We start from the raw sequence: 17,962 nt of genomic DNA on the forward strand, positions 1-17,962 counted from the left end.
AACTATAGAAAAGAGAACAGAAATTCAGGAGAAACCATAAAGCAATTATTTTGGCAAACTTCTATAAATTAACAAAGACCAAAATTAAAAATATGAATAAGTGACATTGTCATTGAAGGTCTCTAGACACAGGTGCAGATGTAACAATAATTGCACCAGAATCTTGGCATACAAACTGGCCTCTTCAGGAGGTAAATGTTCAGCGTTTTAAGGGACTGGATCATCATCTCAGGTAAAACAGAGCAAGAAATGGGTTGAATGTATAGGACCAGAATGACAGAGAGGAAAAGTAAAGCCATATGTGGCCAACATAGCAATGAATTTATGAAGTTGTGATTTCTTCCAGCAATGAAATACTCAGTAACATTCTTCCAATCTCAGAAACAAACCATAAATTAACATATGTTTCTGGGGAAAATATTTGAAAGTATTATAAAGAACAGTCACTCACCGTTCAGATTGTACAAAAACAAGGCACAAAAGCTGTTGATCTTTCAAAGGCACCAACAACTCTAACTTTAAACTGACAACCCTGTCTGTGTGGAACAATGAATGGTCTTTGACATCAGAAAAATTACAGGCCTTAGAACAACTGATATAGGAGCAGCTAAATGCTCAACCTATTGAAGAATAGAGCAAACCTTGAAAATCTCCTATATTTGTTATTGAAAAGAAATCTGGAAAATGGAGAATGGTAACAGATCTAAGAGCTGTTAATAAGGTGATTCAGCCAATGGGCTCTTTACAGTCTGGAATTCCCTTGCCTTCTCTATTACCTAAAGGGTAGTCTATTATAGTGATTGATTTAGAAGACTGTTTCTTCACTATACCTTTACAAGAAAAGGACAGAGAAAAATTTTCCTTCATGGTGCCTATTTATAATAATTCTCAGCCTGTAAAGAGGTATCAATGGAAGGTTCTCACATAAGGAATGTTAAATAGCCCCACCCTGTGCCAATATTTTTTACGACAGCTTTTGGAAATAATACATAAACATTTACCTCAATCTATAATTTACTATTATATGGACTAGATTTTACTAGCTGCTTCAAATGTAGATACTTTAGAAAGAATGTTTGAAGTAGTAAAGAAAATTTTGCGTTGTCAGGGATTACAAATTGCACCTGAAAAAAATACAAAGAGGAGATTCTATTAGTTACTTAGGATATAAAATAGATCCACAATAAATTTGACCCCAAAAGGTGCAAAATAGGAGAGATCAATTGTGCACTCTTAATGACTCTCAAAATTGCTAGGAGACATTACCCATCTACAGCCCACTATTGGAGTAACAAATCCAGAACTGAGTAATTTGTTCCAAACCTTAAAAGATGACAAGGTCCACTTATCAGATGAAGCTCAGAGATAATTGGCTTTGGTGGAAAAGAAATTACAGAATGCACATGTGGATCATCTGGATCCAGAGCTTGATTGCCTTCTGGCTTTTTAAAAAACCCTCTATGCATTATTCTCCAGGAATATTAATATAGAGATAATATATTATCTTAGAATGGACCTTTTGCCACATAAACAGTAAATAATGAAAAAGATCTGTGGAAAAGGACTCTGAGTTAATTCTATATTGAGACTTCACCAATTAGCCAGATTAGACCCAGCAGATATTGTAATACCTTTTATTAATGCTGAAATTGCCTCATCATGGGCAGAAAATGAACATTGGCAAAGAGCTTGAAGTAATTTTTTGGGGGAGACATTAACAAATATCCCAAAAGCAAGAAATTTCAATTTATGAGGAGAACTGACTGGATTTTTCCTCATAGTATATGAGGAACACCAATTTCTGGAACCCCTACATTTTATACTGATGCACAAAAATCAGGAGAGGCAAGTTATAAATCAGGAAACTTAAGTAAAGTGGCTCAAAGCCCTTATGTTCTGTCCAAAAGTCATAATTATATGTTATTCTCATTGTATTAATGGATTTTACAGAACCTCTTAATATAGGTACTGACTCTCAATATGCAGAAAGAGTTGTTTTACATGTTCAAACTGCTGATTTTATTCCTGATGAGTCAGGATTAACTTCATGGTTTATACAATAATAAGAAATAATCAGGAATAGGAACCATCCTTTGTATATAACATACATTAGATCCCATACAGGTCTGCCAGGCCCTCTGACACAAGGTAATGATGAAATTGATCAACAATTAATGTTGTGCTGGAGGCCTCAGGCTTTCACAAAAACACAATGTCAATAGCAAGGGTTTGAAAACGGATTTTTCTTTCACTTGGCAAAAAGCAGAGGAAATGTCCCAGTTAACAGACAGCAGGCAGAGCTCCTGCAGGAAGGCTTTCCATTCACCAATATCCCTCAGCAGACCCTGCAATCTACACGCCCTACCCCCTGACCCATCCACCCAAGAACCCAGCTACTTCCTGAGGCTTAGAAATCAACCCCCAGCTGTTTTCAGACCTAGAGGTGAGTGTCAGTGGCCACACCAAAAAAGGCCTGCCTCTAGGACCCATCTCTGGGCCCCAGCTGTTCCTAGGGAACACCTACCCAACTAGGCCCCAGTTGCCGGCCAGCAGGCAAGGCTCTTGCAGGAAGAATCCTCGTTCACCAAGACCCCTCAGTGAACCCTGCAGTCTACACACCCTTCCCCCATTCCCATCTGCACAAGACCACAGCCATTTCCTGAGGCTTGGAAACCAACACCCAGCTCTCATCTGACCTAGAGCTCTCATTGGGCCTAGAGAGAGAGAGAGAGCTCTCATTGAACAAAGAGCTGTCATTGGACCAAGAGTAACCTCAGCAGACAGGGAATCTGCCAGCCCTCATTAGACCAAGAGTGGCTTTCTGATAAGTAGAATCTACCACCTCTCATGGACCAAGAGAGGCTTCCTGAAACACACAGAATCAGCTCTGACTGGACCAAGAGCCCTGATAAGACCAAGAACAGATTCATGACTCATAGAATCAACTAGTTGGGGTTGACCAAAGAGCAGCTTGCTGAGACACAGAAGCTGCCTGCTCCAATTAGACCAAGAGCTAAGATTAGACCCAGAAGAGCCCCGAGACACAGACACAACAAGCAACTCTCTCAGACACAGGCACCTCTGATACCTATTAGAGGAGGAGATGGGCAGACTTCAAGGCAGAAGTACATATAACAACATAAAGAGCAATACATCATCACCAGAACCTAGCCCTCCTCCAACAGCAAGACCTGAACATCACAAGGTAGAACAAGCAAAAGTAAGCAACCTTAAGATTAGTATCATGAAGATGCTAGAGACCTTTAAAGAAAAAATGAAAAATGAAATTGAGGAAAAGACAAAAAAGTGGAAGAAATCAATAAAGAAATTGAGAAAAAGACAAAAAATTGCAATCAATCTACAAAGAAATAGAGGGAAAGACAAATAAAAAATTCCAAGAAAGCAATGAATCCCTTAAAGAAAACCATGAAAAAGCATTTAAACAGGCGAGGGAAACAGTTTGAGACCTGAAAAGGGAAATAGAAAAAATAAAGAACACACAAACAGAGGGAATGCTGGAAATAGAAAACCTGAGGAAATGAACAGGAAACACAGATGCAAGCATAAACAACAGAATACAAGAGATGGAAGAGAGAATCTCTGGTGTAGAGGACACTATAGAGGAAATAAATTCATCAAGAAAATACCAATGCCAAAAAGTCATAACACAAAATGTCCAAGAAATGTGGGACACAATGAAATGACCAAACCAAAGAGTAATAGGGGTAGAGGAAGGAGAAGAATACCAATTCAAATGCAAAGAAATATATTCGATAGGATCATAGAAGAAAACTTTCCCACCTTAAAGAAGGAAATAACTATGAAGATACAAGAAGCCTATAGAACAACAAATAGACTAGACCCCTCCAATGTCCCCTCACCACATAATTAAACAACTAAACCTACAGATAAAGAAAGAATATTAAGAACAGCAAAGTAAAAAGGCCAAGTAACTTGGAAAGGCAAACCCATCAGAATAACACTCGATTTCTCAGTGGAGACTTTGAAAGCGAGAAGGACCTCGACAGATGTAATGCACACACTAAGAGACCATGGATGCCAGCATAGACTAATGTTTCCAGCAAAACTTTCAATCATCATAGATGGAGTGAACAACACAAAACCAGATTTAAACAATACCTATCCACAAATCCAGCCCTACAGAAAGCACTAGAAGGAAAATTCCAAACTAAGGAAGTCAGATACACCCATTGAAAACACAGGCAATAGATAACACCACAGCAGTAAACCCCAAAGAAGAGAAGTACACACACACACACACACACACACACACACACACACACACACACACACACACACACACACACTACCACCAAAAGATAACAGGAATCACTGGTCATTAGTATCCCTTAATATCAATGGACTTAAATCACTTATAAAAAGACACAGACTAACAGACTGGATATGAAAACAGGACCCATCTTTTTGCTGCATACAAGAAACATACCTCAATTTCAAAGATAGACACAACCTTAGAATAAAAGGCTGTGAAAAGTCTTTCCAATCAAATGGTCTTAAGAAACAAGCTGGTGTAGCCATTCTAATATCCAGCAAAATAGACTTCAAACTAAAATCAATCAAAAGAGATCAAGAAGGACATTACATACTCATCACAGGAAAGATCCAACAAGATGAAGTTTCAATTCTGAACATTTATGCCCCAAACACAAGGGTACCAACATATGTAAAAGAAACATTACTAAAACTTAAATCACTAATAAAACCCCACACATTAACAGTGGGAGACTTCAACACCACACTGTCACCACTGGACAGATGTGACAAATTGAAACTTAACAGACACATAAGGGACATAACTGATGTTATGACTCAAATGGATTTAATTAATATCTTCAGAACATTCCGTCCTTAGAAAAAGAATATACCTTCTTCTCAGCACCCCATGGAAACTTCTTTAAAATCAAACATATCTGTCACAAGGCAAATCTCAACAGATTAAAAAAAATTGGAATAACCTCCTGTGTTCCATCAGACAACCATGGTTTAAAGTTAGATTTCAACAACAGCAAAAATTACAGAAAATCTACAATCTCATGGAAACTTAATAATGGTCAACTGAATCACCAATGGGTCAAGGAAGAAATAAAGAAAGAAATTAAAGACTTCCTAGAGATCAATGAAAATGAGTATATCACATACCCAACTTATGGGACACTATGAAAGTAGTGCTAAGAGGAAAATTCATAGCACTAAATGTCCACATAAAGAAGCTGGAGAAATCTCACATGAGTGAATTAACAGCACACCTGAAAGCCCTAGAACAACAAGAAGAAAAGGCAACTAGGAGGAATAGATGCCAGGAAATAATCAAATTGAGAGCTGAAATCAATAAAATAGAAATAAAGAGAACAATACAAAGAATCAACGAAACAAATAGTTAGTACTTTGAGAAAATTAACCAGATAGACAAGCCCATATCCAAACTAACCAAAAGGAAGAGAGAGAGAGCATCCAAATGACCAAAATCAGAAGTGAAAAGGGAGATATAACAACTAACATTGAGAAAATCCAGAGAACCATCAGGTCATACTTCAAAAGCCTCCACAGAACTGGAAAATCTAAAAGAAAGGGATAATTTTCTGGATAGGTACCTCATACCTAAGTTATATCAAGACCAGATAAACTATTTAAATTGACCAGTAACCCCTAAGGAAATAGAAATAGTCATTAAAAGTCTCCCAACCAAAAAAAAGCCCAGTACCAGATGGTTTCATCACAGAATTCTACTAGATCTTGAAAGAGGAGATAATACCAATATTCTTTAAATTGATCCACACAATAGAAACAAAAGGAATGTTACCAAACTCCTTCTATAAGGCTACAATTACCCTGATACCCAAGCCAAACAAAGATGCAACAAAGAAAGAGAACTACAGACCAATCTCCCTCATGAATATTGATGCAAAAATACTCAATAAAATATTGGCAAACAGACTCCAAGAACACATCAAAACATTTATTCACCATGATCAAGTAGGCTTCATCCTGGAGACACAAGGGTGGTTCAACATATGAAAGTGTGTCAATGTAATCCACCATATAAACAAACTGAAAGAAAAAAAAAACCCACATGATCATCTCACTAGATGCTGAAAAGGCCTTGACAAAATCCAACACCCCTTCATGATAAAGGTCTTGGAGAGATGAGGAATACAGGGAACATACCTAAACATAATAAAGGCAATTTACAGCAAGCCAACAGCCAACATCAAAGTAAACAGAGAGAAACTCAAAGTGATTCCACTAAAATCCGGAACAAGACAAGGCTTCCCCTCCCCCATACTTATTTAATGTAGTGCTTGAAGTTCTAGTTAGAGCAATAAGACAACAAAAGGAGATCAAGGGGATACAAATTGGAAAGGAAGAAGTCAAACATTTACTATTTGCAGATGACATAATAGTATACATAAGTGACCCCCAAAATTAGACCAAAAAACTCATACAGCTTATAAACCCCTTCAGCAATGTAGTAGGATACAAGATTAACTAAAAAAAAATCAGTAGCCCTCCTATATACAAATGACAAATGGGCTGAGAGAGAAATCAGACATACATCACCATTTACAATAGCCACAAATGATATAAAATATCTTGGGCTAACTCTAACTAAACAAGCAAAGGACCTTTATGAGAAGAACTTTAAATCCTTGAAGAAAGAAATTGAAGAAGGTATCAGAAAATGGAAAGATCTCCCATGCTCATGGATAGGTAGGATTAACATAGTAAAATTGGCAATCTTACCAAAAGCAATCTACAGATTCAATGCAATCCCCATCAAAATCTCAACACAATTCTTCACAGACCTGGAAAGAATAATACTCAACTTCATATGGAAAAAGAAAAAACCCAGGATAGCCAAAAGAATCCTGTACAATAAAATAACCTCTGGAGGCATCATGATCCCTGACTTCAAGCTCTACTATAGAGCTATAGTAATAAAAAACAGCTTGGTACTGGCATAAAAAATAGACATGTGGACAAATGGAACCAAAGTGAAGACCCTAACTTTAATCTACACACCTCTGAAATTATGATTTTTGACCAATAAGCCAAAAGTATACAATGCAAAAAAGAAAGCATTTTCAACAAATGGTGCTGGCATAAAAGGATGTCAACATGTAGAAGACTGCAAATAGATCCATATCTGTCACCATGCACAAAACTTAATTCCAAGTGGATCAAAGACCTCAACATAAATCCAGTTACTATGAACCTGATAGAAGAGAAAGTAGCAAGTAGTCTTGAACACATTGGCACTGGAGATTTCTTCCTAAATATAACACCAGTAGCACAGACACTGAGAGAAATAGTTGATAAATGGGACCTCTTGAAACTGAGAAGCTTTTGTACGGCAAAGGACACGGTCAATAAGACAAAAAGACAGCCTACAGAATGAGAAAAGACCTTTGACATCAAAATACCTAACAGTCCAATTAAAAAATAGGTTATAGAGCTGAACAGAGAATTTTCAACAGGAACATCTCAAATGACTGAAAGACATTTAAGGACTTGCCCAATATCCTTAGTCATCAGGGAAATGCAAATCAAAATAACTCAGAGATACCATCTTACACCTGTCAGAATGGCTAAGATCAAAATCACTGAAAACAGTTTATTTTGAAGTGGATGTGGAGCAAGGGGAACACTCCTCCACTGTTGGTGGGAATGCAAACTTGTACAGCCACTTTGGACATCAATATGATGCTTTCTTAGAAAATTGGGAATCTTTTTGGAAATTATGAACTTCGTGGGTACACCTGTAGAAATTAAGATTGACAGTGCTCCAGCATATGTCTAGTAAAATGAAACTGTTTTTGCATATTACAAAATAAAGCATATTACAGGTATACCACATAATCCTACAGGGCAAGCAGTTATAGAAAGATCAAATTGAACTCTAAAAGATATGCTTAATAAACAGAAAGGTGTAATATAGACCCCGAGACAGATTGAATAATGCTTTATTAACCTTAATTTTTCTAAGTGCTAATGAGAAAGGCATGACAGCTGCAGAGAGACATTGGATAGTAGAAAAAAAATTACAGAATTAAATCAACCTGTATACTTTAAAGATGTGCTGGCCTTTGAATGGAAATCAGGGTATGTGTTACATTGAGGACAAAGTTTTGCTTTTGTTTTTTCAGGAGAATAAAAGCTATGGATACCATCAAAATTGATAAAGGTTTGATTTGAATAAGAGAGACCTCTTAATTAGAAGAGGTGATAGTTTATAACTAAACTAACTCATATGACTAACAAATGCTTCTTATTTGATCAGATATAACTAGCCAAAGGGACCCTCCTAAAAATTAGGGTTGGGTTTTGTTTTTGTCTTTTCAGGAAAATACAGGCTAATGAATCTGAAGATCAATGGATAAATGAGACATATGAAGAAAAAGCGTCAATCATCCAGAGAAAAATAACCCAACAAAAGGACTAAATTGGCCTATTAGTATATCATATCTCCAACAGGATAAAATTTCTTAAATCTTCTCAAACGTTTTTTTCTGCTGATCTCTACAGACATATAATGCAAATGGTCTTTTTATAGTCCTAGTCCAATTAAAAATTAAAGCTAGCTTTGGAGTTGGAATGTGGCTCTCTCCTCTTAACTCAAGCATCCTTGTTAAAGTAAAATCTAAAATCTCCTTCTCATGTCAGAATAGTCACCTGATATGTGACAAAAAATAGGAACTATTCTATTGCCACTAATCTCATACTCATTTGGTTTTATTTAGACTCTTTAACACTTTTTTATGTGTAAATATTATCTCAAAATTTGTAAGATTAATACATATATTAAACTGCTTCTCATGATATGAATGGTCATATAGAGTACTAACTAATCTTAGAAAAAGGCTTCATCTTGCTTCCTGTACATGATTTCAGGTTTGAGTTTCTATCAGGTAACTAGGAATTAAGGATGTACATAACAAATTATAGTCCTTTAACCTCTTTGAGATCTGCTGCATATGACATTTAAAATGTTTAAAAGTTTTCTGCAGTGAACCATGACCATGCCTAACAGTGATCTTTGAAGTCACCAAAAGAATGATGGGGCCACACAATGATGACTTCACCTGCACTATGAAAATGCCACTAACCTGACAAATGCCACCCAGAGATAGGCTTTGGACTGCAAACTACTCAAGACAATTTCAAGGTGGCTAGCTGAGATGATGCAGCTTTCCAGACTACTCTAGCCAGGACTTGAGACAAGCCCCACACTTTTGTATTATGCAGAGACTGGACAACAAATGATACAGCTAACTCTCCTAGAACTTGACAACCCAAACTTTTCTTTTGAAGATCCCTTAAAGATGCCATCACCTCCAGACAGCAGGAAGTAATTTCAAGAACACAAAACCCACATTCCTAAGAGGTGGAGTGGGTGGTTTTTAGTCTTTCAGTGGGTTATGGATACATGACATTGTTTTGGGTGGTTGGTTACAAGTTGTATTGGTAATGTTTAGGAAAAAAGCTGAACAAAAGAGATTAGATGCAGGGTTCTGGTTTTGAAAAAAAAGAAAAGGGGGATATAGAAACGATAAGATAAAAAGGTAAGATTATTGAATCTAATTTTAAAAACAACTACATGTTTTAAATATTTTATATTGATGTGGACCTTTGTATATTGATACAAATTTGAGATTATTTTTGTTAGAACATATGGTACATACATTTCTGCTATTATTCAAGGTATTGTACCTATACAACTCACTTAACAATGCAAATTTCTAATCATTTAAAATTATTACCAACTATTTAGGATATAAAGAAGTGCAAATTGTTGTTAGTCATTACAATCAAAATTGTCATATTAGGTATGTTTTCAAGGTCAAACACATATTTTAGATAGATAGGTCATCTTCAAACACTTCAGAGATCTACATAATATGGCATTTAAGATGTTTTAATAACATAGATTTGTTTTTTTTAATGTAAAGAGACATGTTGGCTCCTGGCAGCATCAGTCTACTTCAGAGAAGTTGATGGGCATTGAAGAAACTCCTTATGGAGTTTACTTTCTTTGTGGCAAATGTTAGCTGCCAGGCAAGAAAGTGCCCTTGCCTTTACTGCTGGCAGTATGCTGTCCACATTGGACAAGCAGGACACAAAAGAAACTGACTATAGAACTTTGCCAAGACAAGGTAGGACAGCCCTTCCAATTATCCTGCTTCATAGTAAAGTTTGTCAGATATGCTAGACCTGTAGGCAGAAGACAGATGCCCCAACATTGTAGAGGAATATTGGGTGACTGTCCAAGAAGCCAGCTGTTTCTGTCATTTCTCACATTTTTTGGAAGTTGCTTGCTTACTTCCTGCTTACTCAGGTAATATTATTTACTTCCTGGGTCTCTGAGGGAGTTGAAGACTAGATAGTTATAGTTTTCCTTGTTACCAGATTCAGAAAAAAAATCACTAAAGTGGTGTAAAGTATATAGGGCTGAGAGACATTAAAAGTTTTGGTAATGCAAGTTAGAATTAGGTACAACCTTTTGGACTCACCAAAATAGGACAGATAATGGAGTATTTTCTCTGAATTTGTCAATTGTAAATGGACTAGACATTGTTGATGTAATTACTGCCTGTATATATTATAGTTATTGTACTTACTGTATATAGTTTTTCTTATATTGGTTATAATCTTCTTTTCTAATTTTAGACAAAAGGGGGAAATGTGGTGATATTTTGTTTGTGCTATGAAAAATAAAGCTTGCCAGAATATCAGAGGGTGGAGCTAGCCATTAGTTAACCATAGTGATCTATACATCTGGCTGGGCAGAGAGAAGAATATAAGGCAGGCAGAGATTGGAGTTCGGCCCCTTTTCAATTGGAGGAGTCATAGAGGTAAGGGGTGACTGTGGCTACTCCTTTGCTTCTCTGATCTTTCAGCATTTACCCTGATATTTTACTCTGGGGTTTTATCATTAAGACCAATTAGTTTTTGCACTACACAGAGCAGAGCTATTATACTTCTAACAGGGAAACTTTCCATTAGGGGAGCAGAGCAGAGCTGTAACAACTTTCTCTAGATCAGAACAGAGTGGATTGGAGCTCTCAAGATACTTAAGAAGTGTGTATATATTAAAAAAAATACTCACGATGGTATTTTCTTGTTTCATCCATTTGCTTGCAAATTTCATGATGCCATTGGTTTTTTTGCAGCTGAATAACACTCCATTTTGTATATATACCACATTTTCTTTATCCATTCTTTGGTTCAGGGACATCTAGGTTGTTTCCAGGTCCTGGTTATTATGAATAATGCTGCTATGAACATAGTTGACCAAGTGTTCTTGTGTTATGATTGAGCATCCCTTGGATATATGACTAAGAGTGGTATTATTGGGTCTTAAGGTAGATTGATTCCCAATTTTCTGAGAAGTCACCATACTGATTTTCAACTTGGCTGTACAAGTTTGCACTCCTACAAACAGTGGAGGAGGGTTTCCCTTGTTCCACATCCTCTCCAACATAAGCTGTCATCAGTATTTTTGATCTTAGCCATTCTGACAGGTGTAAGATGGTATCTCAAAGTTGTTTTGATTTTCATTTCCCTGATGACAAAGGATATTGAGCAATTCCTTAAATGTTTTTCAGCCCTTTGAGAATTGTCTGTTGAGAATTCTGTTCACATCTGTAGCCCATTTTTTAAATTGAATATTTGATATTTTAATGTCTAGTTTCTTAAGTTCTTTATATATTTTGGATATCAGCGCTCTGTCAGGTGTGGAGTTGGTGAAGATCTTTTACCATTCTATGGGCTGTCATTTTATCTGATTTACCATGTCCTTTGCCTTATAGAAGCTTCTCAGTTTCAGGAGGTTTCATTTATTAATTATTGCTCTCAGTGTCTGTGCTACTCTGGTGTTATATTAAGGAAGTGGTATCTTGTGCCAATGATTTCAAGGCTACTTCCTACTTTCTCTTCTGTCAGATTCAGTGTAACTGGATTTATGTTTATGTTGAGGTTTTTCATCCACTTAAATTTGAGTTTGTGCACGGTGACAGATATGGGTGTATTTTTTTTTTTTTTTTTTTTTTTTTTTGTGGAGCTGAGGATCGAACCTAGGGCCTTGTGCTTGCTAGGCAAGCGCTCTACCACATAGCTAAATCCCCAACCCTGATATGGGTCTATTTTTAATCTACATGTTGACATCCAGTTATGCCAGCACCATTTGTTGAAAGATGCTTTGTTTTTTTTCATTGTACAGTTTTGGCTTCTTTGTCAAATATCAGGTGTTTATAAGTGTGTAGATTAATGTCAAGGTCTTTGATTCTATTGGTTCATATCTGTTTTTAATGCAAATACTAAGCTTTTTTTTTAATTACTCTAGCTCTATAGTAGAGCTTGAAGTCAGGGATAGTGATGCCTCCAGAGGATGTTTTATTATATGGAATTGTTTTAGCTATCCTAGTTTTTTTTTTTTCCATATGGAATTGAGTATTGTTCTTCCCAGGTCTGTGAAGAATTGTGTTGGAATTTTAATGGGGATTGCATTGAATTTGAAGATTGCTTTTGGTAAGTTTGCCATGTTTACTATGTTGATCTTACCTATCTATGAGTATGGGATATCTTTCCATTTTCTGATATCTTCTTCAATTTCTTTCTTCAGAGACTTATAGTTCTTATCATCCAGGTCTTTTACTTGCTTAGTTAGTTACCCCCAAGGTATTATTATTTATTATATTTGTGTTTTAATTTTATATATCAGACATGGGTTCCCCTGTAATCCTCCCTCCTGCCCCCACCTTCCTCCCAGCCCCTCCCCTCCATTCCCATCTCCTCCAGGGCCAAGACTCCCTTGGGGATTCAGCTCAACCTGGTAGATTCAGTCCAGCAAAGTGTCCCTGTGTAAGTTCCAAACAGGCAGCTCATGCACTAAGGACAAGTCTGGGTCCCACTGCCTGGGTGCCTCCCAAACAGTTCAAGCTATTCACTTGTCTCACTTATCCAGAGGGCCTGATCCAGTTGGGGGCTCCACAGCTTTTAGTTCATAATTCATGTGTTTCCATTAGTTTGGCTATTTGTCCCTGTGCTTTTCCAATCTTAGTCTCAACAATTCACACTCTTACAGTCCTTCCTCTTTATCAACTCCTGGAGCTCCACCTGGGGCCTGGCTGAGGATCTCTGCATCCACTTCCATCAGTGATTGGATGAGAGTTCTAGCACGACAGACCTTTAGGGTGTTTGGCCATCCCACCACCAGACTAGGTCAGTTGGGGCTTTCTCTCGACCATTGCCAGTAGTCTACAGTGGATGTATCATTGTGGATTTCTGTCCCCAAGGTATTTTTTGTGGCTATTGTAAAGGGTGATGTTTCTTTGGTTTCTTTCTCAGCCCATTTGTCATTTGTATATAGGAGGATTATTGATTTTTTTTTTTTAGTTAATGTTGTATCTCTCCACATTACTGAAGGTGTTTATCAGCTGTAGGAGTTCCCTGGTAGAATTTTTGGGTCACTTATCATATCATCTGCAAATAGCACAACTTCGACTTCTTCCTTTCCAATTTGTATCCCTTTGATCTCCTGTTGTCTTATTGTTCTAGCTAGAACTTCAAGTACTATGTTGAATAGACTGGAGAGAGTGGACAGCCTTGTATTGTTCCCGATATTAGTGGAATTACTTTGAATTTCTCTCTATTTAATTGATTTTGGCTGTTGGCTTGCTGTAAATTGCCTTTATTATATTTATGTTCTTTGTACTCCTGATCTTTCCAAGACCTTTATCATGAAAGGTGTTGGATTTTGTCAAAGGCTTTTTCAGCATCTAATGAAATAATCATGTGTTTTTTTTTTCACTTTTATATGCTTGATTACATTGACAGATTTTCATATGTTGAACCATCCCTGCATCTCTGGGATGAAGTCTACTTGAGCATGGTGGATGACTTTTTTGATGTGTTCTTGGATGTATTCTGTTTGCCAGTATTTTATTGAGTATTTTTGCATCAATATTCATGAAGGAGACTGGACTATAATTGTCTTTCTTTGTCATATCTTTTTGTGGTTTGGGTACAAGTGTAACTGTAGCTGCATAAAAAGAGTTTGGCAGTGTTCTTTCTGTTTCTATTAAGTGGAACAATTTGAGGAGTATTGGTACTAGTTCTTCCTTGAAATTCCTGTAAAATTCTGCACTGAAACCATCTGGCCTTGGGCTTTTTTTGATTGAGATACTTTTTATTTATTTATTTATTTTTGTTTTTTTGAGACAGGGTTTCTCTGTAGTTTTGGTGCCTGTCCTGGATCTGGCTCTGTAGACCAGGCTGGCCTCAAACTCACAGAGATCCACCTGCCTCTGCCTCCCGAGTGCTGGGATTACAGACATGCGCCACCACCGCCTGGCTTGTTTGAGATATTTTTAATGACTGCTTTTTTTCCCTTAGGGGATATAGGTCTATTTAAATTGTTTATATGGTCTTGATTTTAATTTGGGTATGTGTTACCTATCCAGAAAATTGTCCATTTCTTTTAGATTTTCCAATGTGGAGTACGTATTTTTGCAGTATGAACTGATGATTCTCTGGATTTCCTTATTGTCTTTTGTTATGTTCCCCTTTTTGTTACTGATTTTGCTAATTTGTATATTATCTCTCTGCCTTTTGGTAAATTTTGAAAGGATTTGTCTATCTTGTTGATTTTCTCAAAGAACCAATTCTTTGTTTCATTGATTCTTGGTATTGTTCTGTTTCTATTTTATTGATTTCAGCCCTCAATTTGATTATTTCCTGGCATCTATTCCTCCTGGGTGAGTTTGCTTGTTTTTGTTCTATAGCTTTCAGGTGTGCTTTTAATTTACTCATGTGATATTTCTTCAACTTCTTTATGTAGGCATTTAGTGCTATGAATTTTCCTCTTAGTAGTGCTTTCATATTGTACTGTAAGTTTGGGTATTTTGAACATTCATTTTCATTGAATTCTAGAAAGTCTTTAGCTTCTTTATTTCTTCCTTGACCCAGTGATAATTCAATTGAGCATTATCACAAATGGATAGTTTTCTGGATAGGTACCACATTCCCAAATTAATCAAGACCAGGTAAACAATTTAAATAGACCTATATCCCCTTAGGAAATAGAAGCAGTCATTAAAAGTCTCCCAAGGGAAAAAAAGCCCAGCACCAGATTGTTTCAGTGCAGAATTCTATGAGAATTTCAAGGAAGCAGGTAGAAAACAGTGTGGAATTGTCCTTAAAAGGAACATCTTCTGGACAGGAGAATTCCAAGGAAAAGGGTCCAACTGGGCAAGACAGTCCAGCATAGTAGGGGACTGAGGCGGAGTTAGTGGCTTTCCACAGCTGTGCCTGGTGGTCATAGGAAGACTCAACTCACCTTGACCAACATACCAGCTGAAAAGCTTAAATCCCCTGGTAGTAACACCACCACCAATGTCAGATCGGGTGAAATTAGTAAACCCTTGTTTAATCTGAGCAGAGCATTCCTGGGTGGTCCAGAGGAAGAGGAGAAGCCATGAGGGAAAACCAGGAGAAGACTTGAGTCAGACCTTAAATACCTGTCCAGGGTGGAGCAGCTGTGTGGCAGGGTTTTTCAGGGGCAGGAGGGCAACTCCAGGAGATATCTCCAACAATGTTGATTGCTTACGTTGAAATGGATTCTTTCCTATTGTAAGACAAGTGCTGTGATTTTCTTTAGAAAGAACAATAGATATTTTTAAAAGTATGCTTGTGTGTTTGATAACTTTATATATAATTACTGCATTTAGGTCATTTCTGTCCCTGAGTCACTCCTCACACACCTCTGTACATCCTAATCCCTCTCAAATTCACGGCCTTTTCTTTTATATTGTTTTACACATAGAAACACTCACACTCATGTGCATGTACAAACACAAAATGGTATATATGTACAAACTGTTAATTCCATTTGATATTATTCATATATGCATGTGTTTATGGCTGGCCACCTGCAGTGGATAATCTGTCAGGGAGTTGTCCCTAGAGAAAACTGATATTCTTCTTATCAGTCATTGATTGCCTGCAGCTCTTCATTTAGGGTCCTGTGAAATTCAGCCATCAATGTTGGAGAATCAAAACTGATTTTGACATTTTCCAGGTCTTGTTCAGGCAATGATATCCTACTGGAATTTCATGTGTACACCATCCCTGGTATATCTAGGTGACACTTGCAGCAGTTATCCTGGCCCTCTGGCCCTCACAGTCTTTCTGCCTCCTCTTCCACAATGCTTCCTGAGCCTTGGGTGCAGGTTGTTTTATATAGATGTACTCATTAGATCTAGGCAAACCATGGTCATTTATTCTCTGCATTTTGACCAGTTGTGGATCTCTGCAATAGTCTCCATCTGGGACAAAGAGAAGCTGCTTTGATGAAGGCTGAGTGCTACACTAAGATGTAAACTCCTGATTCTTCTGCCTCCACCTCCCAATGCTGTTATTAAAGTTGTGGGCCACAACACTGGGCTCAAAGTACATTTAAACTTAGTGTAACATTTTCACCTCTCACAACTATTACCATAAGGTCAACATCCTTGTTCTGAAATTCAATTCAAACAATAAGTCTAATGAAATCAGAATATTTCCATCAGACCCAAGTATTCAGTATCAAGGACCCAAGAGACTTACCAGGTGAATTCTATATGGCTTTGGATAGTTAACTGCTCCTGGGATTCTGGTTAGTGAAAATATGCTATGCTCCTCAGAAAAATGCTAAATAATTCTGGAGAAAAATCTACAAGCCTCCCAGCTTCCTAGATCCCTCAAGTTTGAGTATGCTTTCAAAGTGTTCTATTAACAGAAAATATCTTTGTTAGTACTAAGTACTATTTATTTCATTGATAATAGTACTGAAATAGCCTGAAGTAAATACCACGTTCGGATAGAATCGATATGCACCGACATAATTACGATTTAAATACCTCTCGTGAAAAATGCAAGTTATTAACTTGAGTTTCTGGCTCTATGGTAAATTTCCTACCTTAGTAAGGAACTGACATACTCCAAAAGGGAAGAGTAGGCTGGTCCAAGGGCTCTGGGGCAGTGTCTAGTCAACACCCCTCCACATACAGGCACCTCCTCCCCGGCCATCACCCCGGGTGCGCTCCTTCTGCCTGCCGCTTGCCCGCAGCCCTGGCCCGGCCACCCTCCGCCTCTCACTTCCGCGCCCGGGACCCACAGGAACCCTACCCGAAGTGCCAGCTCTGCTCCGGCTGCCCACAGTGGGGAAGACGCTCTGTCGAGCTCTGCCTGCCTGACTCACACTGTTCTGCAGAGGCGAAGGAGCACAAGTCCCAGAGCCCGCGCAGCCGCACAGAGCGCCACCACCAGGGTCAGAGCCCAGCCCTGCGCGCACTTCCGCCCTCGAACCAGAGAGATCCGGTCCCGCAGGCCTGGAGCTCACAGCGATCTCAGTGACCCTAGGCAACTCGCGTGTCCTTCACTCCGCCCTCCGAGTTCTGGCCAATCCCACTAAATCTGAGCTGCTTCAGTATTCAATGGGACTCTACTTGCACCAAGAGAGGCAGTCCTTGGAATTCCTGGTTGTTAATGTGACAGTTCATGAAGAACAGAGAAATAAAGATCCTGAGACCCTATGTAGTATGGACATCTAAAAGGAAGACTTCGAAATACGAAAAGAAAATTACTTAGAAAAGGATACCATGAAATGGTTGAATAGTGTATCTTACATTGCTAGAAATCACGTTTTCAGTGACACCCATAATAATATTTATATTCCCTTACTACAATCCAATTATTGTAAATGTGAAATCAAAATGTGCTTTTTAAAAGAGTACATGACAGGGGCTGTAGAGATGACACAGCATGTAAGAGCACCTGGGTCCAGTTCTTACCACCCACATGTCCATTCACAACCATCCATAGCTCCAGGGGAGACAACGTGTGCTTTTCATTTACATGAGCATCTGTCATAAATATACAGACT

At 37.9% G+C, this 17,962-nt stretch overlaps 1 protein-coding gene across 1 annotated transcript in view; it reads right to left on the reverse strand.

Moving 5' to 3' along the window:
• Positions 1–17,425, reverse strand: part of Atg5 (autophagy related 5) — a 143,197-nt gene extending 125,772 nt beyond the window's left edge. Inside the window, exon 1 of the mRNA XM_036169304.1 lies at positions 17,206–17,425. The gene's annotated coding sequence lies outside the window, so the exon portion shown is untranslated. The remainder of the gene's footprint in view (positions 1–17,205) is intronic.
• Between the last annotated feature and the right edge of the window lie 537 nt (positions 17,426–17,962).

Source organism: Onychomys torridus, chromosome 19 (genome assembly GCF_903995425.1).
Source record: "Onychomys torridus chromosome 19, mOncTor1.1, whole genome shotgun sequence".
Lineage (NCBI taxonomy): Eukaryota > Metazoa > Chordata > Mammalia > Rodentia > Cricetidae > Onychomys > Onychomys torridus.